General features: G+C 44.2%; 1 protein-coding gene across 3 annotated transcripts in view; it reads right to left on the bottom strand.

Moving 5' to 3' along the window:
- PAK5 (p21 (RAC1) activated kinase 5) overlaps window positions 1-23,336 on the bottom strand; it is an 87,071-nt gene that overhangs the window by 62,330 nt on the left and 1,405 nt on the right. The window contains exon 2 of one of the 3 annotated variants that reach the window (XM_048297159.1): window positions 23,054-23,116. The exons of 1 other annotated variant lie outside the window; for it this stretch is intronic. The gene's annotated coding sequence lies outside the window, so the exon portion shown is untranslated. Of the gene's footprint in view, window positions 1-11,729; window positions 11,851-23,053; window positions 23,117-23,336 lie in introns of those variants that run through there. One more of the 3 variants, XM_048297158.1, reaches the window with a different exon arrangement.

The raw sequence follows: 23,336 nt of genomic DNA, 5'->3' as shown, positions 1-23,336 counted from the left end.
ACTGGTGAGGTCACACCTCAAATCCTGTGCTCAGTTTTTGGGCTCCTCAATTCAAAAAAGACATGGAGGTGCTGGAGCAAGTGCAGAGAAGTAAAACCCTGGAGAAAGGTCTAGAAAACATCTCCTGTGATGAGGGGTCGAGGTAACTGGGGTTGTTTAGTCTGGGGAAGAAGGTGCTTGGGGAGGGGCCTCATTCCTCTCTACAGCTACCTAAACAGAGGTTGTAGTGAGGTAGCATCAGTCTCTCCTGCCATGTCTGACGAGAAAGGATGAGAAGAAATGGCGTTATATTGTGCCAGGGGAGATTCAGATTAGACATTAGAAAAAATGTTTTCACTAGAACAGTGGTCAGGCATTGGAAGAAGTTGATGTGGTAGTTACTGCCTTTGGAAGTATTCAAGAAGCATCTGGGTATGTCTGGTGGTTAGAGTCTGATTATGGTGGTGTTAGGTGAATGTTTGGACTAGACGGGTGATCTCAAAGGTCTCTTCCAACATTGATGATTCTGTGATTCTGTTAAGCCAGAAAACAGTAGGAAAAGTATTAAAAATTTTAAAAGGTGATTCTGTAGCCAAGAAGTTCCTATGGATTGAGAGAAGGCTCAAACACCCTCAACATGTTGGGGATGCCAAAATTCCAGATTTCTGCACTAAAGAGGAATATGCTTTGTTACCCTGCCAGTATTTTATATTCTTTCAGCATTGGAGACTTATTGATTTAGTAGCACCAGAGAGATGTTATAACACAGAATAATACAGTCAAGCTCTGAGAAACCAATGTCCTGATGCACACTGTTTACCCCAGTCCCCCTGCACATGAGCAGCACTGTCCTTTCCATCAGGCTTGGGATCAGGTGCCCTGGGAGGGCTCCCTCTCTCCAGCAGGGCTGGGTGTTCTCAGCTTCAGCAGGGAGATGGCTCTCTGCTCTCCTCTTCCACACAGCACGGAGGGAACGAGATGAGAGCCATGGAATTAAGTGAAGGTAAACAGAGGATCGTGCTGGGGACCAAAGCTTCAACCTGGGAGATGTATCCCTGAGGTGGTGGTGCCTGATGAACCTTGGCTGGGTCTTCCTCAAAGCCTTCAGTGATCTCCTGGACAACTGAAACAGGCAATAACCCCCCAATTTCCACTGCGAAGATGAAGACCACTGCAATATGCGATGGCATTACCCAGTCCCCACCTGTACTCCATATAAGCCACAATAACCATCCATGCTGGCTTCAGGATGCAGCACCACTGGCATCTCATTTCCCTCCTCCTCCTGGTCTTATTTTGTTTATAGAACCAAGTTTGCACTCCCTGGTGCTATTTTTGCACTGTTCTATGACTCCTTCCTACCCAGTTATTCACATATTTACAGCCACCCCAAGATTATGTTAATGGTTTAAGTACCATGTTGAAACACAGTGAAAACAAACTGGAAGCTGGGCACGGAGCGTTGCCTGTTTTCCCCAAATTAGAGAACAATTCTCTACAATTACTATGTCCCCATCCCTGTTGTAATTAACACAGTGCAGTCAAAACCAGCTAATACAAATGGTGTTAAAAAGGTCTAATTTGTCTAAATAAGAGAGTCTATTAGTGAACAAATTACAAATTGCCCCTAGGAAACAAGACAACACAGGGGAAGTTGCTATAAAAGCATTTTCTGAAGACTTCAGATGTTACCAATCTCAGTTCAGCCCCAGCATCAGCTCCCAAGCAGAGACTGAGGATGGGTCTATCCATCCACAAATAATGTTGTGCTTGGCTCAGTCTGAAGTCTTGGTTTCCACCTGTCTCCCTTGCACTCCTACAGAAACAGAAACCTTTTCTTGTGAAATACTGACAGAAACAATGCAAATCAGGCAAAAAGTTTGGAGTTTTCCTCTGGCGGGAAAAAACCAAACAAGCCAAGGTAAAACCGAACCAAACCAAACATGGTCAGCTGGGAAAACGTCTGGGAACGCCAGGAAAAGCGACTGCTCTTAGAGAGTGCTGTGTGTCCCCAGGCTGCCAAGGAAGAGACAGCTAAGCAGTATTTGCAGAATTTTCCAGTTTTGGGGAAAGCTGGATTTCAAGCAAGTCCCTTTTTCTTGTAGGTGCACACTTAAAATAGGGCTAGTGCTTCCAGTGCCTCCCATTAAGGAAAGCATAAGACCATCCCAATGGAATTGATTTTTTATCAGCCGAGTCAGTGAAGCCATAATTATTGCAGCCCTCCTGGGCTGATAGCTACCAGCCATTTATAGGGCAGCAGGGAGATAAAAACGGCATTTACACATACATATAATCACTTTATTTCTCTATTAAATATTCATTTCCACAGGATTTACAGAGTCCCTGGGCAGCAGCCACTGCCCAGCGCCCGCTGTGCTGCTGGCAGCTCCCACATGGATGCTGTGGGCTTCACCCAGCACTTAACACTCCTCCTGCTTCTGCCTTCCTGAGCTTCCAGAAGTACTTATTTTATTATTACTATCCTAGCTTTCTTCTTCTACCTGCACAGCGAACCCACTGGTGCTACTATTTTGAATTTCTTTATCCTGAATATCAAAAGTTTTAACGCTATTTTGGCTGTTTCTTAGCTTATCGTGCTCTTGGCCCCATGTTTCTTGGCTGTTGCCTTTCCAAGACCGCTCAGGATCAGTGACAAATGCCTAAATGCCAATTGCCACTCACCGTAATGACCACCTTTGTGCTTTTATGGAGAATGCAGGGTATGGCATCACATCCACACCAGTGGGAAAACCCCTTTAATTTCCAGGATGCCACCAGATACCTTAGCAGATGATATCTCACCAGATGATATCTCAGAAATCATGTTTGCCCCCAAATTGCTCTGATCCTTTTCTTTTTTCATAGGAACAAAAACAGACTTGCAGCTTTGGCCTAAATTAACTAAGTGGGATTTATACACAAGCTCAAGAACAAATAGTGATTTGCAGCACGTTGCTAAGCCAAACAGAGGGACATTATTCTCATTATAATAACAAGCTTCTTCAAAGCACAGGAGTCAAAGCAACCCTCGCCCCAGCATTTTGCAGCAGCTGGCTTTGCAGGGATAAATACAGCCTCGTGGGCAGTTCCATCTGCTGGCCCACCAGAAATGGCAACACTGGGAAAAAAAACCCATGAAAACTCCCCAAATCTATGTTTTACTCCAGAGATGACACATTCAGCTTCCCAGCTGGCTTCTAAGTCACTCAGCCTCCCAGATTTATGTGAAATAGCACTTGAAAATACTTTTTACCATTAGGTGGAGGGGGAGAGGGGACAAGACAGCAAAAGAAAGAGCATTTGCTCTGAGACTACTGAAAAGCTCAAAGTTTACTGCAAAGGGGTATAAAGAAACCTCACCAGGTTACACAGCAGAATATCCTGACAGCCTGAGAACAGTATTTTACACCAGAAGTCTCCTTCTCTGAATCCAGGCACTGGATGTGCAGCAGCTCAACACAAATGCCCGAGTCCCTGGTTAGGAGGTGGCTTCAGGTGAACTCAAGAAACATCTGCAACTTGGTTTTACACCACTGACAAAGCCCATGAGAACACCAATCTCAGACTGCCACAGGACCCATGTGACTGAAGCACCCCACAGTCTTTACATACGATATTGTACAAGCACCCAATAAGCCTTTTTCTCCCTCTTCCCAAAAACAGGAGAATAATCAGAAATGAGGTTTTGAAGGAAAGAAATGTTTCTGGGATGCAGTGAAATTAAAACAAAACCAACTGCAAAATCCCTACATACGTGTCTGGGTTCCCTGGAAACATCACTTTTGATTTCAACAGTTTTGGGGCAAGGTGCAGCCTGTGCAAACAAACTTTCTGCAAGCAGGCTAAAAGCAGCGGTTAAAGGTGGATGTTGCTGAGCTCTGCCCTCTGCAGTTGCAGTCTGGCTGCAAAGCATGAAAACATGCACATTAAACTCCCCAAATGTTAAGATAAGCAAATACTTATTTGCCACAACTCTGAAGTTACTGCCAAAACCTCTGAAGATGGCTCTGCTGAAAGCATGAAATCCCTCAACAGATCCTGGAACAACTCCGGTCGTTTTCTATAGCTGCTGCCCTTTTCCTATGAAAGCATAAATTCTCCCTTAATTGAATTTGACAATTGAAAAGTAAAGAGATTTAAAATAACAAATGGTTCCCCAGCTCTCCCTGCAGCAAGGTTAGAGACGCTTAATTGAACTTTAGCTTAGCTGCCAAACCAGAAAACCAACAAATAAGAAAGCACTGGGAATACCTGTGTTTATTAAGTCAGTAACTCATCTTTCTCCAGGAACAGCTCTGCACTGTGAAACTTTTTTCCTCTTTTAATCGCAAAAAAAATCAAGGAAAACACAAAAACTCTTTGGCACCACAAGAACTGTGGATGTACCTACAGAACTGGTCACAGCAGCCAGCAACAAAATGCCTCTGTAAAAATATCCAAGAGACCAGAGCACAACCTCCCTGTGTGATGGGGTATTCCACTTGGGCCATGTCCACATAAACTGGAAATGCAACACGTGCAAGCCAGAAGGCAACTTCAACCCCATATGTCACAGTTGATGGGATGGATCCTGGAACAGCTTTGGGGTCAACCTTGGCACGATGATGTTAAAAACTGAGAAGGATGCACTAAAAATTACTGGTGGGAGAAAAATCTCTTTTAATGAGAAATGTGGAGCTCAATCTGTTCAGCTTGTCTGAGAGGTAACTTGATTATAGCATAAAACCCCCTTCACAAAGGAAAACACAGCGCCAGAAAAAGGCTTTGTTATCTCTGCAGTAACAAATAAAAGAAATCACTGGCTGGAAGCTGAAGACAGGGAAAAGCCAACAAGGAAAGTATTTTTACAGCATGAATCATTAAACTCTCAAACAAGCTATGAAATAGAGCAGAAAACGCTTAAATTCTTGGAGATGCCGTGCGAAGCCTGGATCTCTTCCTGCAGAGCGAACTGCAGTCAGACACTGCGTGCCCTGTGCTGAGATGAGCAGGTGGAAACAGAGCAGCTCATGGAACACCAGAGTGAGGACAAGGATGACTCAACAATCCCTTCTGGCTTGACTTTCTGAATCACTGTGAAGCCACTAACCCAGCATCTGACGTGGACAGGGAGCAGCACTTATGTAGTGCAACTTGTTCAGCCACAAGGAAATGGAATAAATCTTCCTTTTGACAGCCAGTTTTCCAAGAAGTTTGGAAATACGAGTAGCATCAAGACATTCTGATTTTGTTTGAGGCTTTCAATGCAGCTGAAATTATAACAGATAATACAGAAGAGTGTGCAGACCCAGGTACCCTCACAAACCCCTCCTCACACTGTTGGCTTGGTCAGGCTTTTGTCAAGGCAGTGTTAAGGGCAGTTGATTGCAGCAATTTCCCTTCTTTGCTTTCCCATTTGCAAAGTAATTACTGAGGGATATTAAAACACATGAGGGAAAAAACATTGGCACTCAATTTTTTCTCCTCCAAAAATCAGACGATGTTTTCCCAGACAGGATCATAAAGAGCATCTCTTAAGCTACTTATTAATGTTTAAACATGTTTATTTCAAGTGATAGCAGTGCTCTTTGATAAATAATGATCCAGGTAAAATAAAAATAGCTAACAAAGGAAAACAAGATTGTTTGGCTGCTCTTCTGTCAAGCCGTTCTCAGAAGTCCAGCAATTAAAGGGGAACGTATCCTTGCTGGAAAAGCTCAGCAAAGTTAACTTAACTCAGTTTTGAGTTAAGAAACCCTCGGAGCTCTGTCCTCCCCCCAGCCTTGGCACACGTGTTGCTTGGTAATTTGGGCAGCAGGTTTGCCACCAATGCCTGGCTGCAAAGGAACACTGATCTGCTGAGCCTTTCTTGGGAACAGCAGGGCCACACTCCGTGCTCAGCTCCAGCACTGCAGCACCAGGATCTATGTTTAGAGATTCCCTTTAAGAGCTCATTTGGTAAAATACTTACTCATTATCACCAACTAACCACTGATTAAATTATCATATACTTCCATCTCAGATCCTGGTCAGACAGCTTCCTTTGCCTGGTCTCTGAATTAAACGGAGGTATTTTCCTACACTGGGCAGCAGCTTTATGGAACCAAGAAATCACATCGAGCTCTCAGAACGCACTGAAATCTATTTTTATCTTCCCTCAGCAAGTCTCAGCTCTAAAAGGTAGGTGGCTATCAGGTAACAGTAAAACAGTTTACCCAGTGTAGTTCATCCAAATTTTATGACAGAAACAAGGCACTTTGCGGAGGTGGCTTAAAGCTATGGATGCTTGTACTGAACTCCAGCAATGTTTGCAAAGATTCAAAATGATTTAATGACACATCTGCTTTGGGTTTATGTTTTTCTGAGCAGCAGGATGTTGGAGGAGTGAGTGTATCACACTCCTCTTGTACCTGGAGCTCCACTTCACAATTCCTATGCCAAGGGCAGGCTCAACCCTAGAGAGGCACAGGAGGGAGGGAAGAAGGGATGGATGGATGGAAGCTCTCCAACCCACCCACTGGCCCAGCACAACGGGTTTTGTGGGAGCTCTGGGAACTCCAAGAGCATGGACTGCTGATGACAACCAGTAAAGAGGCAAATATATTAACATATAAATATATTAATATATCACAGTGGGGATTTCCAGAGAGCCCTACAAGAACCAGATCAACCAGAACTGAATCTCAGCAGAAGCTGGAAGTCCCCCTAAAGAAAGATCCTGCTGGTTCTGCCAGCACCCCACTGGTTCCCTTAAAGCTCTGAAACAGGGACCTTGCCCCTCTCCCTGCAAAGACCAAGATTCCAGCAGTAGGGCAAATGGTTTAGGAACAGGACTGTATGAAGATTTTGTCTGTAACCACTAACTCCAGTACCAAGTGGTGCAGGAAGGTTTTGTGGAGCACCTTGTCTTCTCCCCTGTCTATAAAGGGAGCCCATGTCCTGACACAGCCCCTCTCACACGTGTTTAAACTCAGTGCCCAAAGTAGGCAGTGTTAGTCCTGTCTAACTATTGCAGACGCTTGTGCTTTGCCTAAGGCTGATTTAAGCCCACTAAAGCCCTCAAACAAAGCTTGAAATACCATTGCTGCTGCACACAGGATTAATGCTGGTCCTTCTGCAGAGGGGTGAATGTCATTTGCAGAACTGTGTTAATTCCTGATTTGAATTTAGATGATGTTTTTAAATAAGAAACAAACCCAGAACATCTGCTGGGAATCTGTGACTTGGATAAACCTTACTAAGTCACTAAATACAAGTTACTATTGGAAAAGTGCTCAGACTGCAGTGCTGGCTGTATAAAATTAATAATAATAATAACAATAATAAAGGAAGATAGGAAGATCACTTCTAGAGAATAATGGTTTCAGACTATTATGGGCACAGCTGATGTATTCAGAATGGTACAACAGCATTAATAAGCTCTAGATCAGCGCACTTGATCAACAAAAGCTCCCTTTCTTCAGGAGAGGAGGAAGGAGGAAAGGAGGAGGCTCTACCTGGAGTTAGGAGAGGGAAGTCCCTGGGGCAGACTGGATCAGGACAGCAAGGGTAATGAGACAGCAAAATCCTGCTGCTGTTTCAGCCAGACTCTCTCAGTGCTGATACTTGGTGTCATGCGCCCTCAGTAATTCCTCCTGCAGTCCTTGGGTGGTAACAGAGCTCAGGGAACACCAGATTCCCCAGAATTTTGGCATCCCTAACTTGCCAGCATCTTCAGACTAAGCCATCCCGCAGGGTGATTCTGCAGCCCCAAGTGAGTGGTAACTGGAGCAGTAACTCCAACAATACCCATCAGTGATGAGCAGTAATAGCAGCATCCTGCCACAGCTCCTGGCTGCCCCAGCAGCACCATCAGACCATGGGACTCTCTCACAGGTCCTGGGTTGTTCTGGATTTTTTTTTTTTTTTAAGTGCAGGCAGCACTACATATTTATACTGGAGAAAAAAAAAGAAACCAGATAATTTCATACCATCTTACATTGATTACATCTATTCCAAAACAACATGAAACCTTCACAATCATACTTTTCCTTGCACTGAAACGATGAATCTCCAACAAATCTCCCTAAACCAGTGCTGTGTTAAAATAAAAGACAGTTCTACATTTATCTGGAAGGTGGTGGTGGGAAAATCTCTGAAGAGTGGAAAGGAAGTTTGGAATCTTAAACAGGATTAGCACCCAGCCCACATCTTTACATCGCTCAAAGCACAAGGAAGGCTTTCCAGAGAGAGAAAGCAGCAGCTGCACCAAAGAATTAAATTTAAAATACATTTACTTTCAAAGTGGGCGAAAAATGTCTCTTAACTCCTAATCTTTCATATTGAGGACTTGAGTAAAATGGATGTTCTTTCCTTTTAAAAAGTCATGCAGTTCAATGTGATCCTTCCTTGCAGCAGGCTGCATCTGTTTTAAATGTTTGCTTTCAAAATGTGAAACCACTCCCTCCTCCCCCTTAATTTTATCTAGAATAATGAATACTCCATTTGCTTAAACATATCCTGAATAGATGAGCCTCAGAAAACTCAGTGTTAATGTGGGACAGTCTTCTGCATCCTTTGGGATACATCACATTTGGAAAATGCCACAGAGGGATTCGGTAGCTACAGTCCACCCAGCAGCAGCAGTATAAGGAGGGAGAGGAGCCTGCAGGCAGAATTTAGGGCTGACATGTGATTTGGGCTGTTTTCCATGTTTCCTGCTCATCCACCACAGTAAAATTCTCTGAAATGCTCAAAACATAGATGAGTGAAGAAGTTCAGAGCAGAAGAGACTCAAGCAGAATCCTGGGGCAGATCAAGCCTTGCCAAGGAAGGGCAGCATACCCTAAGGAAACTGGGGCCAAGCTTCTGTCTTGGAAAATGCAAATTAATACAGGGAAGTGTTAAGAGCAGGAAAGAAGGCAAGTCAGAAAGCATATCTCAGGGCAACATTACTTCTGGGGGTGGAAGCTGTAAAATTCTGCAATTTCAAAGAAAAGAATTTAGCGAGATTTCTAAAAAGAGACAGTCTTTTGCAAATCCCACTGAAGAGAGGTACATGGAAATAGTACAGCAGACAAAGGTTGAATAGATACCTATTTTTAGACAAATGGCAGACCACCCCAAACCCCAGAGATGATCAGGAATGTTGAAGAGCAGCTTACTGCTACAACTGGCTACAGATAAAGAAGTACCGCCCAACGTTTTCAGAGGAAAGATTAACAACACTGTGATCATACAGAAACACAGAGCAGGGACAGAGCTGGCTGTCAAAGACAACTCAGAGCTGGAGAGGTAAGTGAGCTAATGGTACCAGCATAACCCCAGTGAGTTGCAACATCATTCCCAATTCCAGGCAGCACTGCAGAGACGCGCCAGCTCAGCCGGCTGAGCAGCGGCTGTGATCCGATCCACCAGCTCCTCTGCTCTTCCTTCACGGACAGCAGGACAGAAAACCCCAATGACTCCCTGTGACTGAGTGATCATCTTGATGGCCTGTGGCTGTAGTGCCTGAACTTTCTGACACTGGAAGTGACTGAAGCTCAGACAAAATTGCTTTTAAAATGTCAATTTAAATTCAGTGCTGGGAAACACAAAGCCACTCCCAGGGCAGGGATAGCAATGTTCACTCTGCAAACACAACAATCCTTCAAATAACTTGGAGATCAGGAAAGAAGTCTTGAAAGCCGTATGAACAGTTCCCTGTAAACATCAGCCTTATGTTCTGCAATAATTAAGATGAAAATATAAAAATAAGAAGTGTTATGAGATGGAAAGGGAGAACAAAACCAGCAAATAACCGGATGATTCAAACGCGCTGAACCCTCGGCCGAGGGTCAGGCTCAGGCTGTGCTTCCCTGGGGCTTTGCTGCAGCTTGTTTAGCTGTACCAGCAATTTTTCTATTGGCCAGGTGCCTTATCCTTGTACATAACTGTAAGGCTTGCACAGAGAGTAATAACAGGCAGGCATTCTGTGGAGAATGAAATATGGATGATCCCAGTGCCATTGGGTGGAGCACAGAATGACAGAGGAGGGCACTCCCAAGCAGGGGCACAGACCTCACAGAGAGGGGTGCTGGTGTGGGAAGACAGGAGGGGGGCACAGGATAGTCCTGGACACACCCAAAAAAATCTCACCAACAGCCACAGAAATGCAGACATTGACAAAACCAGTTTAGGGCTAACAGAATTAGGAGCAAGTATCTGATGCATTTAAGATGCTCTATGTACAACAAAGACAGCTACAATGTGCAGACACTGACTTTAAGAAAGAACATGTAAAAGCATGCTGGAAAACATATTTATTATCCCAAGTGGATCTTAAAGTAGAGTGGAAGAAACCACCAACCTCCACCTCCTGCTTCTACCAGCAGGAAAAATAAAAGCCTCCATCAGCATCATACCCCTCCTGAAGGCAGCACAGGACACAGATGACTCACTGACTTTTTTCTGTAGATGTTTTTAATATTAAGAGCAATCAGGAAGTAGAAATGCTTTATTGCAGAAAAGGCATTTTTGCATTTATAGAAGGGTCAGTAAGGCTAAAGGGAGCTTTGAGTGGACAGTGAGGTGGATTGAGAACTGACTGAACAGCAGAACCCAGAGGATGGTAATCAGTGGCACAGGGTCTAGGTTGGAGGCCTGTCACTAATGGTGTCCCCCAGGGTCCTATACTGGGCCCACTATTCTTTAACTTCTTCATCAGTGACTTGGATAAGGGGTAGATGACTGACCCCTACTCCACGCTGGTTTCTCCCAGGGAGCAGGGGAAGGGTGAGAAAAGAAAGGCATGGATATTGGGATTTTAGGTGTTTAGCAACAACTTATTGTGAAGAGTTCTTCTGCAGCAGGACTTTCTATTTTCCTTTTCTTTTTCTATAAAAAGTAGAGTTAGGCTAACAATAACCACTTCAAGTGCAACACTACACTAGTTAGACTAGACTTACAAAACATTTAGATTCCTCCACAAGCTCAGATGGCATCAAGGGTGATGGCCTAAGCAGCAGAAGAGCTGCAAGTCTGGAGATTTCCTTATTTTTCTAAGAAGGACACAAACCTCATTCCCTGCACTTCACTTTCATTGGTCACAACGAAAAAAACTGCACTGAGTGCAAGAAGAGATACTGAAACAAAAGAGAATACAATTTCTTAACCCCCAAACCATGACTGACTACACAGGGAGCCGTCAGGGATGAGAGGCAGACTGCCAGCGTGCCGAGAATGAAGTTCTCTTTCAGGAGGGTATTTGCAATAGCACTCAAGGACTGAAGCTGGGAGATTAGCTGGCTATTTTATGTAAGAAAGATTGCTTGAATAATCAGTTTTTCTGATGTTGCCATGTCTTTTCATTTGTTAGTGTGCAGCATAATTGCTTCTTGTAAAGCTGAATGACTTTAAATTAGATGGAAAGATGGTCATTGCAAAGATAATTTTGAACATTCCCTTTCAAAGTTGTAGGTTTAAAAATATTAGTTGAAATGCAACAGAATAATTAATCTGGCAGCAGTCACTTAATTTGTCCCTTTTTTTTTTTCGTTTCTTCCTTGCTACATGCTTTTAAGTTACCCCAGTATGTTCATCCATGGAAAATGAATAGCAGGGAAATAAATATATTTATCTAATCAACCCCTTACTGGAGCTGAAAGCCTCCAGTACAGTCTAAACTGGTGATTAAGTCCAGATTACATTAAAACCAATTTGCCATGTCACTCCTAATACTTCCACTTGGCAATGACCCAAATATTTTTGTTTTGATCGTCTCTCCAAACACAGACCAATGTCAGACTCACCTTGGCTGGAGGGGCTTCTGTGCTCATGGGTTGCAGGAGGACCAGGGCAGGTTGCTCGGGCCTTTGTCCGGCTGCGGCTTCAGAACGTCCGGGGGAGGCACAGGATCCGTTCTTCACCCACCTACAAACTTTCTACATGTAAGTGCTATTCATAACATTTCTCAGAGTCATGGTTTGATGACTGCAGCAATCAAAATGACTTTTTCTCACGAAGCTGATTCAGCTGAGCTTTATCATCGAGCATTTCTCCTCTCTCTGTTTTACCCCTTTCCAAAATTCCTTGCTGTCCCTAGCTCTTCTCTCCCTACCAAAAGGGTTCCCATCTTCCTGAAAGCACCTACCACCCTGACTTCAGGAATTTTGCAGTTGGTATTTACATACCAGGGTACTCAGCAGTGCTTTTTATCTGGAAATGCAAAGCCACTCTCGTTTTAGCAGAGGCCCTGCAGAGCCTGAGGGATGCACCCAGCCAGGAACAGGGAGAAAGCTGCCACAAAAAGGATGGAGGAAGCAAAGAGAAGAGACTCCTGCGTGCCACCTTTGATCGGCAAAGAACTTCCATCCACTTGAAAACTTAAGGAGGGTTCGGGGTCATTTCTTCTTCCCCCAGTGTGCTCTGCTTTCAGCCCGCAGATGATGAGAGCACTGCTGACGAAGGTGACGCATCGGGGAGAGGAGATTTTAGTAACTGGGGCGGAGGAGAAGCAGCAGCAAGTGGTGAGAGGGGGAGGAAAAGGAGCCTATATAAAGCAGCAAAATTCAAAAACATTAGAAGAGAGAAACATAAGAGAGAAATGTAAGAGAAAAGTTCGGGGAATTTTGGAACTGCTAGGTACATCATAGAAGCAAACTGAGACCCAGCCAGACATTGAATCAACACTCATCCCATGGATGAAACTCAAAACCAAGATGTGTCCATCCCACCATCTTTCTCAAATGTATGAGAAAATTTTCAGGCCCTCGTCCCACTATCCAGTGGTCTCCTGAGGTCCGAAATTCAAGAAAAGTGTTTGGAGAACTGGGGTCAATACAGGGTTACAAGATAATGCACTGGGTGTCCCCAGCCAAGTACCAAGCTCTACTACAGCTTCTGCTTTTCAAACTGCACCAAAAGAACTAAAACATCACCACATCTTCCAGCACAGCTTTCAGAAACCTGAAAAAGGGGAAAGACTTAACTGTGGGAGCTGATAGATCCAGGAGCCCTTCCTGTAAGAACACTCTGTGGGGTCTGGGGACTCCTGCCTTGCCCAGCCAAGGCACTCACAGTTTGCACCAGCAGGTAATGAGACATAATAAATGCAGAAACAACTGCTGTTCAATCATGTGTATGAAACAACACACATAATTAGAGCTGCCTATATATGCAAAGGCACAAAATTAAAAGTCAGCAACTTCCAGTGCTACTTTTTGATTTTGGCAGGTTTCACTTTCCCACCTGGCATCCTTACAATGTCTTTGGTAAAAGCTAAGATAACAGTCTCGATCATCGAGCACTTGTTTTTTGTAAACACTCATGTGCGTACATCAGATAAATAATCCAGTACCTGCTGAACATTTACTCTCTCTGTGACTGTGCAGAGAATTTTCCCAAGTCCTGCAGGGCCCTCAGTCCCTGCCCCTGGACCTGCATCCCACTCACCCCAGAGCCTGCTACATATGCTGGCTCATTGTTCGTGCTAGCGGCTTGTTTTCTCAGCCATTCACACACAGCTTGCTTCCAAGGCTGGCTTTTCCTGGCACAGAGCCCCAAAATGTCTTCCCAAACACACACACTACTGCTAGGAAAGCCATCATGACAGATAATAGCGCTCATGCCAAGTACAAATCATCTTTAACTCTTAAGTTTGTTTTCTGCAATTTTGAAACATAACCAACCACAGGTTCCCAATGTCTGCCTTTGCAAGGGAAAGGCGTGGGGGGAATCTCTTGGATTCATTAAGGCACAAATGTACACACCTCTGTTTAAATCAATTTGACTATTTATGCTAAGCTAGACAGGTTCCTCCTTTGATGGGTTACCCTCTCACCTGTCCCACAGTCAAATCTTTTGGCTGTCCCAAAGTCAAATCTACATTAGCTTTCTGTTTTCACTGTCAGCATTCTGCAGTGAATTCTCCCAAAAGCTATGCCATCCATCCCAAACTTCAACCTAACTCAGATACCCTCAGTCCAGGCACAACTGACTCTGCACACCATTTCCTGAGAACCCCCTTCTCCGGAGCAGTTCAGGTCTAATGGGAATCAATACTCTACAACTCTTTAGGAAAAGTACAAGCTACTCTGAACTCTTAATTAACCCAAAAGACTCACTATCCAAATCCCCTCCTCCCAGGCTCCCTCACCGAGGGACCTGCTCCTCATCATACACCAAAGATCGGCTGCTCACTTGCAAATTCAGAGCTATCAACTTCTACAGGAGTCTGACCTAAACGGAAGTCCCCCCTGACTAAGAGATGGAGAGCAATTTTAAAACACATGTGATTACAAATGCCAGTAAAAGCTAAATTCCCATTCCCACATAAAACTCCCATTTCACTTAAAATAACTGGAGAAAAGGGCATGGCTTTTACATGGCCTCACTACAGACAGTAGCAAAGATTTACTAGCAGAGGACAGTAGTGAAGTCTTCTCCTTCTAAAATTTTATTGCTCTTACATAATATGCTATCATGCATTTACTAGCACGCTGTGAAGCGCTGTCATAAATATTTAAACAGTGATGACTAAGTAAGAGAGCTGTCGGTGGCTCCTGCGTTTCTGGTTTTCTCTGCTCGCTCCCTTGGGCCCACGGTGAGGGAAGAACTGATGTGCAGAAAATAAAAGTGCTACATGTGAACCAAACCAGATGCATGTACCTGGTGTCCAGCAAAGCAAAGGGGACTTCAACTTGTTACTAAAAGGTCTTTCTCCACCAGGGCTTCTTCTGTCATGACGGCCAAGCTCGTCACCAGCGAGGCTCCCCTCCCCACACGCTCGCCTGACTGCATTAGTTATTACATTTGATAGCTTTATAGCATTATTTGAAGCTTGCTATTTACCCAGTTACACAAGGCCCAGCAGCTTAGAGCCCGCTCTCTGCCTGGGCTGCAAATCTCTGCAACTACCTCCAAAATAGCCCAGATTTTATGACCCATTAGGCTTAATGATAAATCCTTGGATTTATGTTCTGGGCTAGCAAGCGATGAGGATCAAGGGCTAAGCTTTGATTTATCTGCGGGCCAAGGGAGATGGTTATTTCTATAATTTTATTTTTCTCATCATTTGCCATAATGACTGCAATGCTTTGCTATGACATCATGACAATTTTTACTGTTATCTGCATCAAAATCAATACTGTACTTGGTCCTTTCACAGCGCTGGCTCTGGTATTTCCTCTCCCAGCAGGATGGGAACACTGCTGGAGCAGTTTTCCATCCCCTGCCCAGCCTGAGCAGCAAAGCCTGCTACGGATGCTAACTTCAGAACCTCCTGGTGCATGAAAGGCAATGGTTTTCAACTTGTAAATACTGCTGGAGGTGGGGCAATGGTCTGGGAATGAAGACTGTTCTGCTTTGAACCAGTTTGGTACATTTGTGGTGCTTTACATGCAATGCCAGTGGTGCCTGGAGTTGAGATAAATTTTGCTTCATTGTGCTTTAAATCCAGAACCATGAAAGAGTAGCCAATACTTTGGAGAGATGCTACTCTCAGCAGGTCCAGTAACTGCATTGATTACAAACCTCCTGTTTTAACAGTTTCTCTGAAAACCCCAGGCTTCTGGAACCTGGGGAATGCAAGAAAACCTCCAATTTCCTCTCCAAATCTACTTTAAAAGAAATAAAGAGAAAATTAAATGCCCTGTGTTATAGGCAAAGTCTTGAGAAATGGCCTAGAAGGACCACAAATGTTCATGCAGCTCTGAGTTTCACACTTGCCTGGCTTTAATATGCTTATCACAAGGGCAGGCACCGCACTTTTTAGAGTGGGCCCAAGGCTGGTTACTGGTTTCAGCAAGGACAGGTGGGTGCACCATGGAATGACAGGGAGAGAGACTGGAAAAAGGCTAAGGAATACCATGATACTACAAGGCTAATCGCACCTCCAAGTTATTTTCTTCAAAGATTATTACATCCTTTTGACCATGTTGTACAGATACACTAGGACTACTTGAGTAATACTAAGAAAGGACAGAAAAAGTAAACATTAAAGGGCAAATTTTGAGCAGCTCAAATTTACAGAGTGAAGCAGATGCCTCATATAATAAAGGGAACTTGTCAGGGAAATGGAGCATTATCCAATATCTGTCTTGATTGACAGCTTGACAGTCTTTCACCCTTTTAAAAAAAAAAGTCTTTAAAAAGCATTAGTTAGCAATTATCACCAATTTTCCTATTAAGGAAATTTTCCATGGAAAAATAGCTAGTTTAATTTCTAGCTAAATCAGGACAGTTGACTGTTTTTCTTCCTCACACAGAATTGGAAATTGAAGGGAAATAGTGAGATGCTGTCAGATCAGTACCAGAGCGAAGTAAACAGGAAAGGAATAAAAATGGCAAAAGCTTTGGAACAAAACCCCACAAAACCCCTTTAATCCTCAGCTGAAGATCTCTCACAAGAAGCAGCATCAGGTTGTTGTGCAAAAAAAATTGCAACAACAAAATACTGTGGACCAAGTCCTACCAGATGCTGAGGAAAAAGTCAAAAACGCTCCTTCAAACAGAAGTTTGTTATAAATGTGAGCCACAGAGGTACCAGGTTTTTCCCATTACACACACAGTACTAGGGATCCATTGCACTGATGAGGTCCAAATTCAGACTGGATTGTCCAAGAAGAAAGAAGCCCTTGCTTTAACTTGAGTTCATGAGAAGAGAAGGCATCTGGGTGACCTAATTGGGATCTTCCAGTACCTGAAGGAAGCCTATAAAAAAGATGAAAAGAGACTATTTACAAGGGTATGAAGTGAGAGGACAAGGGGAATGGCTTCAAACCGAGTAGGTTTAGATTAACTGTTAGGAAGAAATTCTTTACTGTGAGGGTGGTGAGGCATTGGCACAGGTTGCACAGAGAAGTTATGGATACCCCATCCCTGGACGTGTTAAAGACCAGGCTGGATAAGGGCTCTATCCCAGGGCCCTGAGCAACCTGGGATAGTGGAAGTTGGTTGTCCCTGCCCACAGCAGGGGAGTTGGAACAAGTTGATCTTTAAGGTCCCTTCCAGTCCAGGTCATTCTGTGAGTCTATTGCACTATTCATTACAGCAAACATTTCTCTTGGAAGGTAGCAGGCCTGCTGACAGGCAACACATTCCATATTCCTCTCCCCAAAAAGAAGAAAAAACATCCACTTATTGTTAGCCTGTTAAGAGACTGTAAGTCACTTTTCAGCTAGCAATGCTTCTGAACTAGTGTTTAAATTATTTACCTCATGCCTTGTACTTCTTAAGTACTCAAAAAGCCCTATGTAGTCTCCCTGTGAATCTTGACAGTGCTAAGAGTTGGTCCTCAAAGAGACTGGATAGAGAAAGCACTGATGTGGGATGGATGTTGCATTTTCAGTAGTTTCAGTACTGTATCTCTAATATAACAGAAAATGAGAGACATGCTTGAGTCCCTCATAAAAGCCCTGCCTCAGTAAAGCACTTTCCTTGCTTTCCAGGACCAAGACTCAACTCCTGTCTCCACCCAAGTGAAGGCTTCTTCTGTCTTACCCCTAGGAATAAATCCTCCGCGGCATTCAGGCACATGGTTTTGCACATGTTTCCCCAGGCAGTCTTTAGGGTATGTATTACACCATCTGCTTTAAACCGAGCCCTGTCATCAATACTCTGTTTTGGCAGGAGAGCTACTGGCAAAAACCACTTTCCTTCATTGCCAACCCCTCCCTGACTTCCAGTAGGACAGGGCTCTTTCCATCCAACCACATGATTGTAATAACAGACGTCCATACATAGGATTTTTCTAATTTGTTTGCGTTTCTACTTCTCATCCTTCATTTACTGTCCTAAAAATGTCAGAACAGAGAGCAGAACTTAAAAGGCAATCACCACCTGCAAGCATTGTAGCAACACTAAACTATTTTGGCAGCCAGGCCTTTCTCAGCACATGCTGATGGGGCCTATATCCCTCATGCTGGGAAGATGCAACGCAGTTCCCAGCTTTTGGCTGCTTCATTTCAAGCTCCTACATAATAACGGGAGCACCCTTTTTATTTCCTAGGTTTCCTAGAGCAGCCAATGGCTTAGATTACAGTCATTGCCTTGGCACTGGAGCACTTTCCAGTATCACACTAAGATTCATGTTTCCAACATAAAATCCCTGATAATGCTGCTTCCCCAAACCCTGTGGCACATCCCATGACATGGATGGTGCCTCTCACCCAGCCACCCCACTGACAGCATCATGCTCCACAAACTTCTTTAACATTCCAGGCTCAACTGCAGCTCAGCCATGGAATTCTCCACCCTTTGATTATTTTTGCCGTGTGACAAAAAGCTTAAATAAGAAGAAGGTCTGTTCTTTGGAAGGGAGGAGTTCAGTGTGTGCAACACAGACAAATTCACGTACCATTATTCTTTCCTGCATGCTTCAAAATCTGGGATAGAGGCACAGCTCAGGGTGCGTTTACTTTGTTCTCATCTCACTCTCAGGGAAACCTTCCTACTTCTTCAGCCTAGAAAATCACCCTTTACTGTAAAACACAAAACCAAATACCCTCCAAATCCAAGTGAGAAATGCTACAAATCTGTTGCCTTTGGGTCTTTACACGCAAGTGAGAGACAAGTTTAATACATGCAAACCCAGGTTTCTGAGGTCTTGGCAGGATTTGGTTGAAAAAGTAAATGATTTAAACATTCTGACAGTTTACCTGCATTTCATGAAGTGTCCTGTAATGACCCTTTTGAACTATACCTCGTTTCTGTGTCCTTCAGTTGTATCTTAAGAGTCCTTCTATGAGTAGTGTATAAAAGATGCATCAAAAATCTTTTACATTTATTTCTTTACATGGCCCAAACAAACAACATGGCATTAAGAATTGTTTTCAAAATCCTGTAAAGTACTAAAAGCCTCCTGAGACGGATCAAGCCTCTCCAGCTCAGAGAGTTCTGCACCTTCGGAAAAAAATTAAACTAAACACCTAAGGTGCTTTTCAAAAGCAATTATCATAATCCCTGCTGTTACCCAGAGGGAAGCAGTGGCACACAGAGGTTAAATAACTTCTTGGAGGTGGCTCAGTGAGCAGCACAGCTGGGATTAGAGCCATCGTGCCTCCTGACTCCCAGCTCCAGGCTCAGCCCAGCACCTTAAATAGCTGCAGTGCAAGTCATTAGCTCAGTCCTCTGAGCATGCATCTAGCTTGGGGAATGGGAAAGCTGGAGTTTAACTTAATAATACAAGACTTTCTATAGAGAATCCCCAGAAAGAAGCCTTAAATTTTAACAGCTCTGACCTGACCAACCCGTATGAGGGAGGAGGAAAAAGCCGCTGGGCAGATTTTACTGCCACCAGTTTGGGATGAGTGAATTACTCACATGCAGCAGAGCGTGTCATAATAAAAGGTTTATAGGGGCTATCACCAGGATCATTCTTATGGCATTTATTCATTCCAGTTTTCATTTGCTGGCATTTCTTTTGTCCTCCCCTTTGTCATCAGGATTCTCTCCACCCTTCCCTTCCTAACTTCTAAAAAAAACAACAACATTTCTGCTGAGAGCGGTTTAGTGACATGGCACATTTTTATTTACATTGTTATTTTGCATTTCTGTGTACTTCTACAGGGATAGCTGACACATGTGGTTTTCCCCCATCAGAGGGGACTGTGTATGTCTACTTCCACTATTCCCTTGCCTACAGCTACAGTATCTCTTTTATTTCTTTAGCTGCCTCCAGCAGGGAACAATAAATCTAAAACACAGTCAAAAAAAGGACAGTCAGAAAAAGGAAAAAATCTCTGGTGCTATTTTTAGCATCTAAGTTCTTTGGCTTAACCTATTTTTGGAAGAGCATCTTTGTTCAGCAAATTGAGAACTCCCAGCCCTGTGACACCGGGGCAGCATGTCCCGCTGCAGGCAGAGCCGTTTGCTGGCGACAACCTCTAACGGCAGAGCAAAGCCAGGAGAGCCCTGAAGGAAAATGATGGGAGACAGGACTTCACTTCAACTCTCCATCACTTTGTGCCTCTGAGCAAGTCACACCACCCCTCTCCAGTGCGCTCTGGCCGTGCTCATGCCGGCACACGGCATATGCACAAACAGGATGGGTGCACCCTGTGCCGTGGGCTCCACAGGGTGAAAATAAGGCTCGCTACCTGCCCTCACAGCTTCCAGCCCTTCCAGGACCCCAGTTTTGGTGGTTCATTAAGTGTAAATATTAACTGGTATCTACAACTCATGTTTTAGTCAAAGCTTTGCTTAGGAGATACGGAAGGTCGCAAATGGGAAACAGCAGGCCTGAAGAGCTAAACTTGATTCACGTATTTCTGGTTTGGTTTCAAAAGATATTCAAGCTCTGTATCTGGAGACAGTTATTACCTTTGTACTTCCACCAGCTGCACCTTCCAAAAGTGGCAGCATTCTCACATGGCCCAGGGGTAAAAAAAAAAGTTGGAAAAGATGCAAAATAGCTGAGCTGGTATGTTGTGGCTGGCTCTGCCTGATGCAACAGGAGCACACATTTCTCACATCGCTGCACTCACAGGCACCACTCGGAAAGGGATAATCTTGGAGCCCTATAAGGCATAAGACTTGGTTTAAAGCTGGAATTTTGTGCCAGGGCTTTCAACAGGCATGGCTGAACCACAAGAGAACCAAACACTGCAGCTGGTTTTAGACCAGAAGCCTTGGCCACAGTCCTGCCCTTTGAGTTGCTTCTCTCCGGGGAAAAAAGCAAAAAGGGCAGAAGGAAACATTTAATTGCAAAGAAAATACTTCATTTTCTTTGTCACAGGGACAGCCCTCCAAAGGCAACATTGAGTCCTCCTGGGCTCGGTGACATGCAGGCTGAAACGCCAGCACTAGCAGCCAGGTCCCCAGTGAATCTCTGTGGCCTAATGGATTAAAGGCTTAATTAGAGTTACCTGAACATTAAATACCACTAAAGTGCTCTGAAATTTGCTCCAAATGGGTGTGTGGGGAGTTGCCTTTTAAACGGGCTCAGAACTAACTGGGATTCTGTGCACAGTTGTTAATGGTTTTGAATCATTCCGCTTTTCAGCTTTTCCCTGATAATAAAGCCAATACAGCTGTGCATCAGGCAGTGCTCTGGCACACCTCATCACCAATCACAGCTGAATTTAATGGGGGGAAATTATCTTAAATATATCAAGCTCTGTATCTAGAGACAAGGAAGGTACTCTATGAAGCTCCTACTGAGCAAGACACAAACCTGTATCAGACACTGGAGAAGCTACAAGGGAAGATGCAACTAAAACCAAGGCTCTATTGGTCATGTCATCCATTTTTTAAGCAAATAGTTGTTTAAAACACATTTCAGGCTTCAAACAGCTATTGAGGACAGCAAGACTCTATGTTTAAGAGAACAGAATTAATGGTAAAATTAAAGAGTATAACTGGAAGATGGTAGAAAGTGTAGGCCCTACAGGTGTGAGGGTATCAACCACCTGAAGTCTCCATCATCCTTTCTCTAGTTTCACCTGGCTGCAATCACACACCATTCCATCCTGACAACACAGGTTTTGCCCAGCTTTCACCAAAACCTGGAGAAACCTGGCCAAACCCTGCAGCAGATCCAACAAACCAACTCCACTGACTTCAGCAAGGAGCAAAGCAGAGACAGCCCCAAAAACGCTTCCAGGATGGTCAAACAGCACCATGAGTCAGCAACGCTAATGCCAGGAGCAGGATATCCCGAGGAGGTATTTAAAAGAGAGGTTTTGTTTGAGATTTATGATTCTGAACCTCTTCAGCTGTTGTACCCACACACACCTGTTGGCAGTTTCAGCACATGCCACACGACAGACTTGTGTTTGTAGCTTTTGCAAAGTAAACCAGTAAAACCATAGCCAGTTTATGTATTTGAACAAGTAGATGCCAAACACTTCAGATTCTTAATTGGAGCACCTTCAAAGCAGTAAATGGATTTAGGTGTCAAATGTGAGGGTGATCAGAGAGGAGAAGCAGAGATGCAGGCACTCTTCTGTTCTGTCTTTCCTGTTCTTTTTTCCATACATCCCTGAAATAGCTAACACCTGTACCCCAACAGATCTGTGCCAGCATCACCTCTTGGGCTTCTGCCACATGAGCTGGAGTTCTCCGTGATCTCAGCTTTAAACCCAAACTGCATGCCCCAGCTGATGTCAATGAGATCAGTACGTCTCCCCTATTTCAGCAGCAAATCTAGGGTCAGAGGCAACACCAGTGAGATAAAGCAAAATTCAGACTTGTGAGTACCTACCACAAGAAGTTTGTTCCCAGCTGACTGACAGCAGGAGCTGACGCTGGGGAGCAAATTTCTCACACAGCATTGTACTTCCCAAATTGGCAAATAATAACTGGGAAGTAAAACGTTTTGCAGGAACTTTGCTTGTTACGCACTTCCATCTTATAATCAGCCACTGGGATGCCGAGAACTCACTGAAAGTCAAACACTGACTTACTGTGACTATTCACGATGGATGAAGATGTCCAGGAAAAAAAAACCCAACCCAAACAGAAAAGCCACTGGGAAGCAAAGAGAGGTGCCAAAGTAATAAGGGAATCAAACGAGCAATGGGATTTGCTAGGTCTGGCTCCACAGGGGGGTGCCAAGGGAATTTGCTGATGATTCGTAACAGGGCTCTCCACAACAGGCCTGCTGGGGTCTCTCTGTGGCACCGCTTCCCGGTGCGGAATGACTCCTGAGCCGCTCAGTTAGGCACGGTTCAGCAGTCGCTCCAGCTGAGGACACACACGCAGTGACTGGTGAGCCCTCGCTTCCTCAGAGTGAGGCTGAAACACTACAGAGGTGTGTAACAGCACCCAGAGCTCCTGCACCACGGGGAGGTGGGACTACGGCAGACTGGTCTCAAATCATCTGATGAAAATTAATCTCAGCTAGAAATCATGGTCTCACTGAGATCAAAACCATTTGGAAAGATGTTTGAAGCAGGAGAAAGGAAAAAGTTTAGCTTCAGCACTCTCAACATGAGAGTCTTTCCTTTGATTAAAACAATGCTTTTACTCAATTTATCTCAAATTAATGCATTTGATAGCATAAATACACAATTCCACACTGAACAAAGACCTTTTATCAACCTAAAACGACCTACAGCCAAAAAAAAGTGACTAAAACACAGAAATAGGCAATAAGAATAAGGTGAATCACAATAAGTAACTCCCAAAGCTTTACCTGGCACAGCAGCAGCTCCGAAACCAGTGCCCTGCCCCAGGCAGCCAGGTCCCTCATTCCCACCTGAAAATCAGGAGAGCAGCTGCTCACCACGGGGGGATCAACACATTTGTAATCCCCACGTAGTAGAAACAGCAACACATCAGCAGGAAAAAATGAGCAACGCAAAGGACCATTCTGTGAACCTCAAACTGAAGCAGAGGAGCTTCTACAGCTTCTCAGTCTCGCTCCTGGGGGTGCAGACAGCAAGGGAGCCCAAGAGGGGCACTACATCCACTCGCCT

Source organism: Corvus hawaiiensis, chromosome 3 (assembly GCF_020740725.1).
Source record: "Corvus hawaiiensis isolate bCorHaw1 chromosome 3, bCorHaw1.pri.cur, whole genome shotgun sequence".
Classification (NCBI taxonomy): Eukaryota; Metazoa; Chordata; class Aves; order Passeriformes; family Corvidae; genus Corvus; species Corvus hawaiiensis.
The sequence above is the reverse complement of the archived record's forward strand: the minus strand, read 5'-3'. Positions and strand labels throughout refer to the sequence as shown.